Source organism: Pinus tabuliformis, chromosome 5_2 (assembly GCF_031772625.1).
Source record: "Pinus tabuliformis cultivar Carrire ecotype Pingquan chromosome 5_2, CPIR1, whole genome shotgun sequence".
NCBI classification, from domain to species: Eukaryota; Viridiplantae; Streptophyta; class Pinopsida; order Pinales; family Pinaceae; genus Pinus; species Pinus tabuliformis.
Window position 1 is genome coordinate 729,596,649 of NC_142306.1, and position 14,279 is coordinate 729,610,927.

Sequence of the window (14,279 nt, forward strand, 5' to 3'; positions counted from 1 at the left end):
TCAAAAATGAACCTTGCGGCTCAAAGTTAGCTTTAGCCGAAAAACTAAATATTTTTCTCAATGTTTCTGATTTTCCGAGATCACACTAAGGTGCAGGGAAAAGAGCATACACATGAGAAAAATCCTTCCTTTTTGTTTCTGATTTGCCCAGATCGCACAGAGTCGCAGGGCAAAGAGCATACGCAGAAATGAAAGGTATAGATCTGGTTAAAAAAAAGCTAAATAAACCGAAACCGAAATAAGCAGAGAGAAAATAACAGTAAACTGCAAATAAACACTGTATACCTCTAGATCTTAAAAAAGACGCAGCTAGGGCTACCGGAAACCTTTTCGCGTGAAACGAAAGGGGTTCCTCACTCGAACAGATGCTCCGAACACAACAGAGCAGTCCTCTCGACCTGAAAGCAGTCAGAAACAGCAGATCTAGGAAATGGCAGTCGGATGCAGTTCTACCGGCTTCAGATTTGGATCACCAACGGACGCGGCCCTCAAATAGCTCCGATACCATGTAGGAATTTACAGGGTAAGTTCCTCAGAAAGAACACCAAAAGGAAACCGCTCACAACCAGATCACAGATCAATACACCAGTATTTTTGACGTGGTTAAAACCCTCAAAGAGGGAAACAGTCCACGGCCTAAGCCAACGCGGCCACTTCAGGCAATTTATTAATCAAAGAATGAAAATTTACATAAGCTTCTCTCATGCACGGATTACCCTACAAATGACCCTCCATGCGCTTTAAATAGAATTCATGGACCAATCGGGTGTCAAGCCACGGATCAAGTGTCTGTAATACCGCAGAGAGAATGAACCGTCGGATCACTACATATCGTGACCGTCGGATTGTAAGTTACAAAATGTACAACGGTAAAGAAACACACTTTACCTAACTCTATACCTAACTCTACACTAGACCAAGTTGTACTTAACTATTTCCTATGTGTCGGAATATCCTAACAGACACAAGGAAAAATATATTGCACAGTGCCCAAGCAAGTGAAACGAAGAACAAGAAACATGTCGGTATACAAAATTCCCACGAAAATAAACTATCAAGAGGTTTGATAGTTGTATGTGGAGGCACCACTAAATGGTTCTCTAAAGGAAGTAGAAAGGAAAGTCCAAGTGTATTGGGATTATTTAATGTGGAGTAACGATTCGACCAACTTGAGTGCCAACATCAAATCACAAGGATTTTATCTTTGGTTTGGATTATCGAAACGAGAACCATCAAAATATTGAAGATGAATAAGAGTTGATGCCACACATTCCTTTAACTACATCGAATCCTTAGATTTTAGGCTCAAATTTTAAAATAACACTCTATTTGTGGACACCTGAAACTATCATGGAGTAGAGTTTCTTAATTGCAAAAAATAGTGCAGTAAGCAAAGAGATAGCAAGCATGAAAGAGAGAACATGCACCTGAAAGAGCTATGCAATTGAGTAGAGGAGTAACACTTGATGAGGAGTAATGCTAAAATAAGAATATTGTAGGATTAAACCGTAATGAGGAATGTTACTCGTTATAGGGTCTGGGCAAGAGAGAATGATGGACAAGTTTGATCGTGACAGAAATGGTAGAGCACGAGTAGAGGACAAAGGAGTGGGAAAAGCATGAGTAGAAGACCAAAAAATGCTTGGGGTTAGAAATGCTTGGCTCTAATATCATGTCAGGTCAAGGAATAACTCCTCAATTGGATGAGTTTTGTATTGTTGTGAATAGACTTATATGGAATTACAAAAGTGACTCTTGGTTTCATCTTCCATGTCAGCTCCTATTATAATGGTTCATATTTCCACTATTTACAAATTCACTAAAGTTTGAAAGGATTGTGTTTCTTAAAAATTTAGTGCATTAAAGTTGAATAATTTTATTTTAATGAAATTTGGACTTTAACCATTGTTTCTTTCCCATGTCAAGAAAAATCAACTCCACTAATATTTTGACATCCATTAAGAATATCAACATCTATCCTTTTGAATGTTGAAAAGAATCAACTCCAATAATCCTTTCATTTTCATCACTTTACTACAAGGTAACTTGAGTGAAATTGCAATAATCAAAGATCTATTATCTTCCCAATTCGCTTCCATCGATTGTTGCTACATTATCCTTCAAACCATTAGGTGAAAAATATAGTGGCAACTATATTTTTTAGGAACTATTCAATCAACTATATGGCTTATTAGATGTGGAGGAACTATTCGACCAACTTGACTGCCAACATCAAGTCACAAGAATTTTGTCTTTGGTTGGGATTATTGCAGCAAGAACCATCCAAATACTAAAGATGAATAAGAGAAGATGCGACACTTTCCTTTAACTACATCGGATCTTTAGCTTTTAGGCTTAGATTTCAAAATCAAGCTCTCTTTTTGGATGCCTGAAACTATCATGGAGTAGAGTTTCTCAATTGTAAAAAATGGTGTAGTAAGGAAAGAGATAGCAAGTGTGAAATATAGAACATGCATGTGAAAGAGCTATGCAATTGAGCAAAGGAGTAACACTTAATGAGGAGTAATGCTAAAAGAGGAATATTGTAGGATTAACCCCTAATGAGGAATGCTACTAATTACAAGGTTTGGGTAAGAGACAAAAATGGATAGGTCTAAGCGTGACATAAATGATCCATTATTAGAGCATGAGCATATGACCAAGGAGTGGGAAAAGCGTGAGTAGAAGACCAAAAACTACTTAGGGTTAGGAATGCTTGGCTCTGATATCATGTCAAGCCAAGGAATAATTCATGAATTAGATGAGGTTAGTATTGTTGTGAATAGACATATGACATTACAAAAGATACCCTTGGTTTAATCTTCCATGGTTGACTCCTATTCATATTTTCCTTATTTAGAAATTCATCAAATTCCCAAGGATTAGGTTTATAACAAATTCAATACATTGAAGTTGAATAATCATTTTTTTTTAAATAAAATTTGGACTTTACTGTTGTTTCTTTCCCATGTAAAGAAAAATCAACTCCACTAATTATTTGACATTCATTAAGAATATCAATATCTATCTTTTGAATATTGAGAAGAATCAACACCACTAATCCTTTGGTTTTCATCACTTTACCACAAGGTACCTTGAGTGTAATTGCAATGATGAAATATGCACTATCTTCCCAATTTGTTTCCACGGTTTGTTGCTACATCATCCTAATTCAAACCATTAGGTGGGAAATATAGTGACAATGGTAATGACAATGGCAAGTCTGATACAAAGCTTCTTCTGTCTTTTCAATAAATATCCTTACAAATAAGTCATTTGTTTACATGGTCAATTGAAACACAAAAAAATATTTAATGATTTCCTATATATCCACTTTCCAATTCATCATTTTTTTTATGTTCTCATTCTTCAACCATATCATATGTTCAATCCTCAACTCACCAATAATTTGACAATCACCTTATTGCCTTATCTTACATATCTATTATGTAATTCACTCTCACATTCTCTATAGTTTATTTAAAAAATTTACACTTAATCTCATATAAATTTTAAAAAATTAATTAGAAATAATATTTTTGTAATTCAGAAAAACACAAACGACTAAACGACTTGATGGATAATCTTATTAAAATCTACCATAATATATTTCGTTGTCGTTTGTCCACACCCATCCATTTCTCATCTACTTCAAAAAAATGACAACCAACTCTCTTTTGTGAGAAGTGTGAAGGGGTTACCACTAGTGGACCACTAAATTTTATTCCGTAGACGTGGATTACTTTTGCAACTCTATCAAAATGGATGGACTAGTTTAATTATTGTCATTTTTTATTTATATTAATTAAAGTCAATTAAATGACAATAAATAAAATAACTATACGTCAAACTTACGGGGATTAACTTTGCTCCACGTCCTTCAATTTTTTTCAGTGCTTTCCTTCCTTCCAGTAATTCCCATTCTGGTTCTTCCTTTGGTATCAGCTATGGCAGTCCCTCTATCAGGTATAGCAGGAAATTTTATTGGGGGAGTGGCGACCAACGTCACAGGCAACATTTTTGCTGCGATTTTCCAGAAGTTGGAAGATGTTAGAAGGTTGGAGAGAAACATCAAAAGTTTGGAAACCGAATTGAGTGCTCACATTGTTTTCTGCATTTCCAAGATGCCTTTATAACGTTTATTGATGATTTAGATCTCCCTCTAGATTTAGATGTTCCACTTGAGGACTTATTCTTGTTCTTTTTTTGATATCATACTTTCACAGATAAGACATCTCCATTCTAGATCTCCATATTTTTTGTCTCATCTCCTCCAACAACAAGGATGCGACTATTTCATCAAACTTCAAGGTAGTTGTATTGCTACCTATAGAAACAACTAGACTATCCCACGAGTTTGGTAGAGAAAAAAAAAACCAATGAACTTATCTTCATCTGAAATTTTAATATCAACAGATAAAAACTAACTTACAAAAGTATTGAAGGCATTTAGAATCCCTGTCACCGAGTCTCTATCCTTCATCCTCAGGTTATATGGCTTTTTCTATAAGAATAGTTTATTCACTAAAGACTTATATTGACATGAAGTCCCTAACTTGTCCCAAAATTTTTTTGCCATAACCTCCCCTAATACATTCAACAATACTAAATCTAAGAGACACAATCGTATTATGCTCTTTGCATTTCGATCTAACTTCACCTTATCTTTTGTCGAAATTCTTGTTGGTGTCATACCTAGATCTACAACAATTCATTGATCTTTGTCCACCAACAAATCCTCCATCTTGAGCTTCCACAGATCAAAACGTTATCCATTGAATCTTTCAATCTCTGTCTTTCCATTGTTCACCTTCTCCTTTCATTGCAAGAATTGATCCCGTAGATCTCCCACTATAACAGGATCTACCACAAGTGCAAGCAAAACCCCTCAACAACAAAGGCATCCCATTGAAGCTAAAACATCTCTATTCCATATGTTGGTTTTAACCCTATATAAAAATCACCTACAAAAATATTCCTAAAAAAAGAAAAATATATAGTGGTGAGAACATAAAATATACATTGAGATTTTCTCTTAGAACCCAAACTAGTAAAGCCAGATTGATTTTTCATTATTTTCCTTTCAATGTCACAATACATTATATACATGCTGAAGAATTCATAAACCCCAATCCATTAATCCTGTATTAGAACATAACCATAGCTTCCTTGATCAAATCTACAAAATAACATGGGAAAAAACCATCATACCCCAAAACCATGCAAAAAGTCATGGGTAGGACCACCCACCATCCCGCAACCCCCCATTGTGCCTGTCGTAAAGTAACAAAACGTGGGTTTAGTCATGGAAAGAATATAACATACCCAATAAGAGGTTGGTTTGGGATTTAGGTATTGAAAAATCCATTCATAGCTTGGTGACATAGAGGCATGTTGTAGCATAATGGTTTGTATGGGATCCTTGTATCAATTTACAAATACCTCTATTGTTACTAGATGTCAATTGCTTGAGAGTGAGCAATCTTGGGGTGGGAGGATTTGTAATATACCCATTTTTAGTTTTCCTCACAATGCAGTTAGGATAGATTTCTAGTATGTATGACAACTCAGTCATAAGGGCAGGATTACATCATTAGTGAGCTTGGAGAGATTTTGGAGGAGTTTTATGGGGTCCAATAGGGTTTGCTCATTATATCTCATCATCAAGGTCAATTTTGCGTAGTTTGTTCTTGGTTTTGTTGCATTCTGCTGATTCTCGTAAAATAGGGTTATTATCAACATAATTTAATTAAATATGATTAAGGTTTCATTTGTGGAGGAATATTTGGAGAAATAACTAAGTGTAATAGCATGTTGGAACCAGAATGAAGAGATCTTCAGTATGTGATTGTGAAAAGTGACTTCTAGTGGTTGGAGGAAGCATGACATCTGATTAATCATTTCCTAGGATTAAAAGTGACTTTAATTAGTCACTTAATTAAATAAAAGAAGGGAAAAGTGCTTAATTGGAAAAAAGGCTAGAAGGGGAAAAGTGACTTGAATAAAATAAAATAAAAAATCACTTAAATTAAGAAAAGAATAGATACTTCTAGAGTGAGAATAAAATAATAAAATAAAGTGCCTCTAGAAGGTCATAGAGAGATCCATCAAGCCTTTAGAATGAGGAGAAGAAATTCATTTGAGGATATCTTGGATGAGTTGTATTTTTCTTTTGGAGAGGTTTGGGAATGTGGTTCTCAACCTTTAGAAAGCCCTAGAACGAAAAACATTTGGTTTCTTAGTGTGTTGGATGAAACCCCAAATCACTACTATGTAGATGTTAAAAATCTCATGAAACATTATCGACATCAGTTATGATCAGATTTGGAGAAAATATATGGATCAGAGTGGGGATCACACAGGTCTCCAATTTTGGAATCATTTTCAGTTTCCATTTTTGAGGCTAGGTTCAATATTGCAGCAGTTATTTTTTGGCCATCAATATCTCAACTACTTCCAACTATTTTGTATTGACATGAATTCCTATTCCAGTTAATATAATAAATTTGAGATTTGTTGCATATGTCTCATGTGTATTTTGAGTTACATCTCTTCATTTAATTTTCTGGGTTCTTATTGCAATTGTTAGCAATAACTATCATGTGTATTTTGTGAATTTTATGGTGTATTTTGGAATAAATATACATGGTAAAATTGTTAGAAAGTGTAGTAAGGAAGGCTCAGTTTGACTTTAGCCTTAGTGAAATTGAGTAATTTGATTTTCCACATCAGTGGGACAACTTGGATGGTAGTTAACTTGTGTGACATGGCTTTGTCTTCCAGTTAGATCAACAAATTTGAGTTAGAGGGATTGGAGTTTAGTTGTGCAAGTGTTGATTGATAATTTTAGCAATCTAGTTCAATTATTTTCAGCTGTACTTAGTTAACTGGCCTCTAGTCATTAATAGAGTCAGTTGAAGGTTAGTTTTTTATTTAGACTGTTGTCTAACTGAGAGATCTGTCAGTTAACTGATCAAACAAGCCAAACTAGTGCAAACATGCATGGAATTCGAATTTTCCAGTTGAAGTAGAGGACCTAATGCGAATGTAAAATTAATTGTATACTAGTTGAGGGTTCACAATTTTGTATGCAAGCAGATGATAAATCATTGGGAATTGCACAAAGAAATAGGGACCTTTCTTATTGTTTAGGAGATCAAATTTTCTCAAAATTGTGCAATGAAATAAGAGGCTTGAGGAGGCAGCAAGAGGTTAAGTGTTGGCCAAAGATACTCATTCAACAGGGAGAACAATTTTACCTTCGCAGGTGGTGCTCAGAGTTGGAGCATGCAATTGTAATAGTTTTTCTATTCATCTAAATTAATGCAAAGAGGTTGAGGGGTTTTTCCTAGTTGGGTTCCCCTAGAAATAACTATGTACTTGTGGTTTTTATTGTTGCATGTGTTTCTAAATTGTGATTTCCATTACACAAAATTGTAGAGAAGAATTGGTTTCTCTTCTTTTCAATTCGAAATCTTGAGAAGTTACAACTTGGATGGCAGTTAACTTGTCTGGCATGGCTTTGTCTCCTAGTTAGATTGGAAAATTCGAGTTAAAGGGCTTGGAGTTCAGTTGTGCATGTGTTAATTGATAATTTTAGAAATTTTGTTTAGTTATTTTTAGTTATACTTAGTTAACTGGACTCTAGTCATTAATAGAGTCAGTTTTATAGTTGGACTTTTGTGTAACTCAAATATCTTTCAACTAACTAATCAATCAGACCAAATAGCGCAAACATCCAGGGAATTCAAATTTCCCAGCTGGAGTAAGGGAATTAAGGCTAATTTTATTTAATTGTATACTAGTTGAGTGTACAAAATTTTGTATGCAGACAAGTGATCAATCCTTGGGAATTACACAAGGAAATAGGGACCTTTCCTATTGTTTAAGAGCTCAAATTTTCTCTGAATTGCACAAGGAAATAGGAGGCTTGAGGAGGCATCAATAGGATAAGTGTTGGCTAGAGATACTCATTCAGCAGGAGAACAATTTTACCTTTGCAGGGGGTGCTCAGAGCCGGAACATGCAATTGTAATCGTTTCTCTATTCATCTAAATTAATGCAAAGAGGCTGAGGGTTTTTTCCTAGTTAGTTTCCCCTAGAAATAACTATTTACTTGTGGTTTTTATTGTTTCATGTCTATGCATGTGTTTCTAAATTGTGATTTTCATTCTGCAAAATTATAGAGTAGAATTTATGTCTCTTCTTTTCAGTTCAAAATCTTGAGAAGTTGTAATTTGTATCAATCTTTTTACATGGTATTAGAGCCCTAAAATCACATTAGAAACTGGTATTTTGAACCTATCCTTCAGGATTTCAAATAGAAGATTTAGTGAAGTAGTTTTCTTCGGTGTTGGGAGGATGTCATTCAACTTACTGAGATTGGAGTATTCCCTTAAGGGTAGGTCAAATTGCATAGATTCGAAGGACAATATGGTATTGATGATAATGGAGTGTTAGAATATATTTAAAATGATATTTTAAAACCTCTAGATTCAAGTGCACAACTATTAACCCGCGGAAGAATGATTTCGTAAAAACTACAAGAATTCTTCTGGAATGTGTAAGAGACCACATAGCCTCGAATTGACATGGAAAAGAAACTTTATTTTCTATGTGGAAGACACTCATTGAATTATTTGAAAATAATAGCGATCCTAGAAAATTGGCACTAAAGGATAGGCTCAGAAACATCAGGATGCATAAAAATGACTCAATGGTCCAATACCTCACAAGATTCACTCAACTTTGAGATGAGATTGGAAGGGTTGGAGAGAATGTACCTGAATATTATTTGGTGAGCCTAGTTCTTCTAGGCCTTCCAAAATCTTGGCATAGTTACCAGGACTCTGTAAATGGAAGGGAAAAATTACCCAATTGGGAAAGGTTGTGGTTCAGTTTGTTATAGGAAGAGGTCCATAGAAACACCAAAGATGGAATAGCATCCAAAGCAGAGGATGAAGAGAATTTTTCCATTTTTAGAAGGGAAAGAAGGCCCAAATAAAAACAGATTCTATCTAAAACAATGGAAATAAGAAGGACTCGAGCAAGATAAAATGTTTTCACTGCCACAAATACGGGCACTATGCTACAAAGATTTTCACTCAATAAGTCTAACAAGAAGCCTTCATGAGGAGCAGGAGGTGAAGCACTAGCTTCACAATTAGAACTAGACTTCACCCTAATTTCATGCATGACCAACATTGTAATCGGGAGTGTGTGGTACCTTGATTCAAGCGCCTTGTTCCATATGACAGGATGTAAAGAATTATTCAACATAGGCTAGAGGAGAACTATGTCCAGATGCATATAGAATTGGGGGATGATGGGAGGTACAATGCTACAGAATCAAAATTTCCACCTTTGAGAGGGAGAATTCCTCCCCTCTTCACCTCAAAGATGTTATGTTTTTACCTAGGGTGAAGAATAACTTGATCTCTGTACATATATTGGAGGATAGAGGCTATGATGTTATTTTTAGTAAAGGGAAAGCCTTTATGAGACACATAGCTACTAGGAAAGTGAAGCATATTGGAGTTTGAGTGAAGAACCTATACAAACTTGAGGTGGGAAATTGTACTACACTGAGAAGCAAGGCATAAAAAGTGTAGATTCAATATGTTGGAGAACTCTGGCACGAGAGATTGGATCATCTACACCATGGTGCCTTAAAAATCATGCAACAAATTACCACTAGTCTCCCTAAAGGTTTCCTTGACCACCATAATGTCTACAAGTGTTGCACATTGGGGAAATATGCCAAATCCACCTTCCATGGAGAAGAGAGCAAGGCGGATGCAATCTTGGAACGAGTCCACTTTGATGTATATGGACCCTTTTTTGCATCCTCTACAACAAAACACAAGTACTATGTAATTTTTATTGATGATTTCTCTAGAAAATGTTAGATTTTATTCATAGGAAAAAGGATGAAGTGTTTTCCAAATTTGTTGAATTTAAAGCATTGGTAGAAAATGAGAATGGTAATAAATTCAAATCCTTGAGAAGTGAAGATGGAGGTGAATTTGTTTCAAATTCCTTCAAGGATTTTTGTGCCAAAGAAGGTATTAAGAGAGAACTGATAGCACCCCATAACCCACAACAAAATGGGGTTGCTAAAAGGAAGAAAAAGAGAATAGTTGGAGTTGTAAGAGTAACGCTACATGATCAAGGGCTTCCATTATAATTGTGGGAAAAACTATGTAACACTGCAGTTTATTTGCAGAATCAGAGCCCTCATAGAATACTTGGCATGATCACATGCGAGGAAGCTTTCTTTGGGATAAAACCTGATATATCTCATTTTCGAATTTTTGGAGCTACTATGTATTGTCATGTCTTCAAGGATTCAAGAAAGAAATTGGAGCCTACAACTGAGTTGGGGATCTTTTATGTTATACAAAGAATCCTCACAATTACAGGGTGTATTTAACTTCCCTGAGGATGACAGTGGTGAGGAGAGATGTCAAGTTTGATGAGGAGAAGGCTATGATATTATCTCTAGAACGAGACATGAGTATCCCACTGGACCAGGAGCTTATAGCTCGAAAGGAGGAGCCTCAGGATCAGCTTTAGGAAGTTGTAGAGCAGACACAAATGTAGGAGCAGAGAGGAGGACAAGTGGAGACACCCACTCAACTAGAAACATCCAGAGAAGAGAGAAAGAGAACCAAAGACGCTGATAGATTGGTGCAGGATGCTAGGGAGAATGTGGGAGCCCCTACATCATTACACAGGCAGAGGAGGTCACCATGGAGGTACACTGGCTATATTGCTCTCATGGATGAGCTCATTGAGACAAAGCCTTCTTCATTTGAGGAAGCAGTTTCTCAACCTTTTTGGGTTGATGCCATCATGGAAGAATATGAATCCATCATAAAGAATAATGTATGGGAAGTGGTGTTGAGGCCGGAAAATAAATCAGTGATGGGTTCCAAATGGATCTTCAAAGTGAATCATGCAGCTAATGGGAACATAGACAAGTACAAGGCTATATTTGTGGCCAAAGGATTCTCTCAGGTAGAGCGAGTTGACTATGAGGAAACATTTTCCGTAGTGTCAAGCTAATACTCCATCAAATCAATTATAGCATTGGCTGCACAGATGGGGTGGAAGATCCACAAGATGGATGTGAAGACCACATTTTTGAATGGTGTTGTTGAGGAGGAAATTTACATAGAGGAACTAGAACGATTTGATACATATGATCGAGAGTCACATGTGTGTATAATCAGTAGAGCATTGTATGGTCTCAAACAGACACCCTGATCATGGTACACTCAAATCGACACATATCTCAGTGGATTGGGCTTCACCAAAAGTGAAGTAGATATGAACCTCTATCACATTATGGTAGATGGTAAGTTGTTTATTCTTGTTTTATATGTAGATGAATTAATATTGACTAGTGATGAGCATTTGATATAATCTTTCATAGAGGATCTTGTGAGGGAATTTGAGATGAAAGACATGGGATTTATGCATTATTTTCTCAGGTTGGAAGTATGGCAAGGTGATGGTGAATTGTTTGTGTCTCAGGCGAAGTATGCCTCTAGAATACTTCAAAGATTTCACATGGAGAACTGCAAACCTATGGACACATCTTTAGCTACAAACTAGAGGAGGGAGTATTCTACTTCAGATGAGTCGGTAGATGCTAGCATTTACAGGCAGTTTGTAGGGTCTTTGATGATTTTGGTGAACACAAGCCCTGACATGTGTTATGCAGTAAACCAACTTAGACAAGCTATGGCTCTTCTCTATATTCACCATCCAAATTGTTTATTTGGATAACATAGCTTTGCTCTAACCTATGAGTTGTAGACCAATTGATTTTTGTGGGGTCTTAGTCCCCATCAGGTCCCAAGTTTAAATTTCATAGGGAGGGGTTAAGAGTGGGAGTCAAGTATGGGGGTTACATTATCCCAAGTGACATTCAAGCATGAGCAAGTATCGCACAATCTTGGTGCCAACATCTACTATTGGGCATATTGTTCTTCCATCCATTATTAGGGTTGACATCAACCTAGGCTTATCCTGGTATTGAAAATAAAAAATAAAAGAAAATTGCTATTCTCTACTCAAAATGAAAGTTTCCTTAACTCTATAAATCTTAAATAGTGAGAGAACCCATCATAACTTAGTTTTAAACCAATAGTGGAAGAAACCACCATTAGGTGCTATCCCACAATATGAGTTGAATCTTCATTATAATTCAAGGAAAACCATACCACTTGAAATAACCCATTATTGGATTGTAAAAGAGTAGGCTTCCACTACTAACTGATGCCTTTAAATCTTAGATCATTAAATTATTATCTTACATCTAATAAAAACAAACTCTTAACCAATCATAAATAATTTCCTTACCTATATAAATATCCTTTCATTCATGAAAAAATATATATCTATAAATTTTTTATAAACATTAAAAAATTATATAATTAAAAATATTTTAAAATTTCTAATTAATAATATTTTTAATTTTAAAATAAAATAAAATTTATTTTTCCCAAAAAAATAAAATAATTATTTTTATAGATTTTACACTAATCAAATTTTACTTATTTATCATATTACATATTCCATCATTAATATTCTTGAAATAAAATATATTCTTTAAGAAAAATGCACTCGTTCTATTGAAAGTTACAATCATTTATTCAAAAACTTATTGGTCCTCCGGCATTGTAATCTTCAACAAAGATATATATTTATTTACAAGAAATTTTCACATATCTTCTTTTACATCATATGTTCATCTTTAAACAAATATAAGTACTTCAAATATATAATAAATTCGTTGTGAATTATTTAATTTTGTAGAAACAAATTCAAATTATAGTTTAAAAAATATAAATTGCCTTTTTTATTAAGGTAAATATTTTGCATACATTATCTTTATTAATAAATTAGATTATATATATATATATATAGATATATAGATATAGATATATATATATAATAAATCGATTTTTTATTCATTCTTCAAAAAAGTGTGAACAAAAATGCAGGTAGTCTCACCCCAACCAGGTTTGTTGACTACTGTTAGTAGCAATGGCAGTAAAATAAAACAATAGAAAGTAACAAAGACCACAGCTAAAAGGGCCAGAAGCACTAGAAGACAAGCAAGATACATAAAACCCGTGATATCATATCAATCATCAGAAGTGATGGAGGCTAGATTTTCTAGGGTTGTTCTAAGAGGTGGAGGAGAGCATAAAGTGCATTGCACATGCTCTCTGAAATGGGTCATCCAAGCCTCCAGCTTTTCAATTTTCTCAGAGAGTAGATTCTGGCCGCGATAGACCACCACCACACGTTCCCGAGTATGATGCTGAAAATAGTGTAGCTTGTCCAGTGTCACAATAAGCTCTACATGTTCCTCCTGCCTCACACGCTCTGTAGTAGCTAATCTATCCATAATTGTCTGGATGAGGTCTCAACAACGATCTATGCAGTTGTCTTCTACTGCCCCCTCGGTGATGGCCTCTCATGGTGTGGCCACCTCAACCACTAACTGAAACTCCCGAGCCTCTGCCTCCCCGAACCTCTGAGCCATCCTCGTAAGTGCTGCCAAATCTTCCTCTCCCACAACTTGCTGAAGCCGACAAACGAAGACGACCAACCCTAGAACCACTGCGTCCTATATGTTTTCCACTGGATGTATGTGCCATCAGGGACAGGCTCCCACCACCCACATGGTCTGTCGAATTAGGCTTTGGACGGGATGACCGCGCGAAATGCGAGGTGCTAACCTCATTCCAATCCACTAGAAAAAACTAACTGAAAGAGAAATGGAGGGCTTCCCTCCTTCCACCACCAGGACCATCTTCCTACTATCCGAGTTGAGTTGTTGGGCAGTCGGTCTCACCACCAGTAACACAGAACCACTCACGCATGAGGGGAAAATGTTGCCCGCCACCCATACTTCCACCCACAACGCACTACACCACCATGATGAAATTTCCCTAGCTGAGGAACCAGTGAGGGCACCAGAACAAAGTATCTCCACGTCCAAACTCGCACCTCCCTACCGCAATTGCTTGGTAGAAGACTTTCCCACCCTCTTCTAAACCACCGTTTCTCCAGGACAAATGAATTATCCCATGGGCTACTCTGACCCACTAAATGTATGTGCAGGCTTAACCAATACTTCACTAGGATATACCCTTGCGGGAGTCGAAAGGACCATCGACGGTAAATCCGCCACCTTTCCCACACCAGTCGTGCTCGCGACTTAGAAATTTCCCTCTCCAACCTCACACACCAGGAGCCGT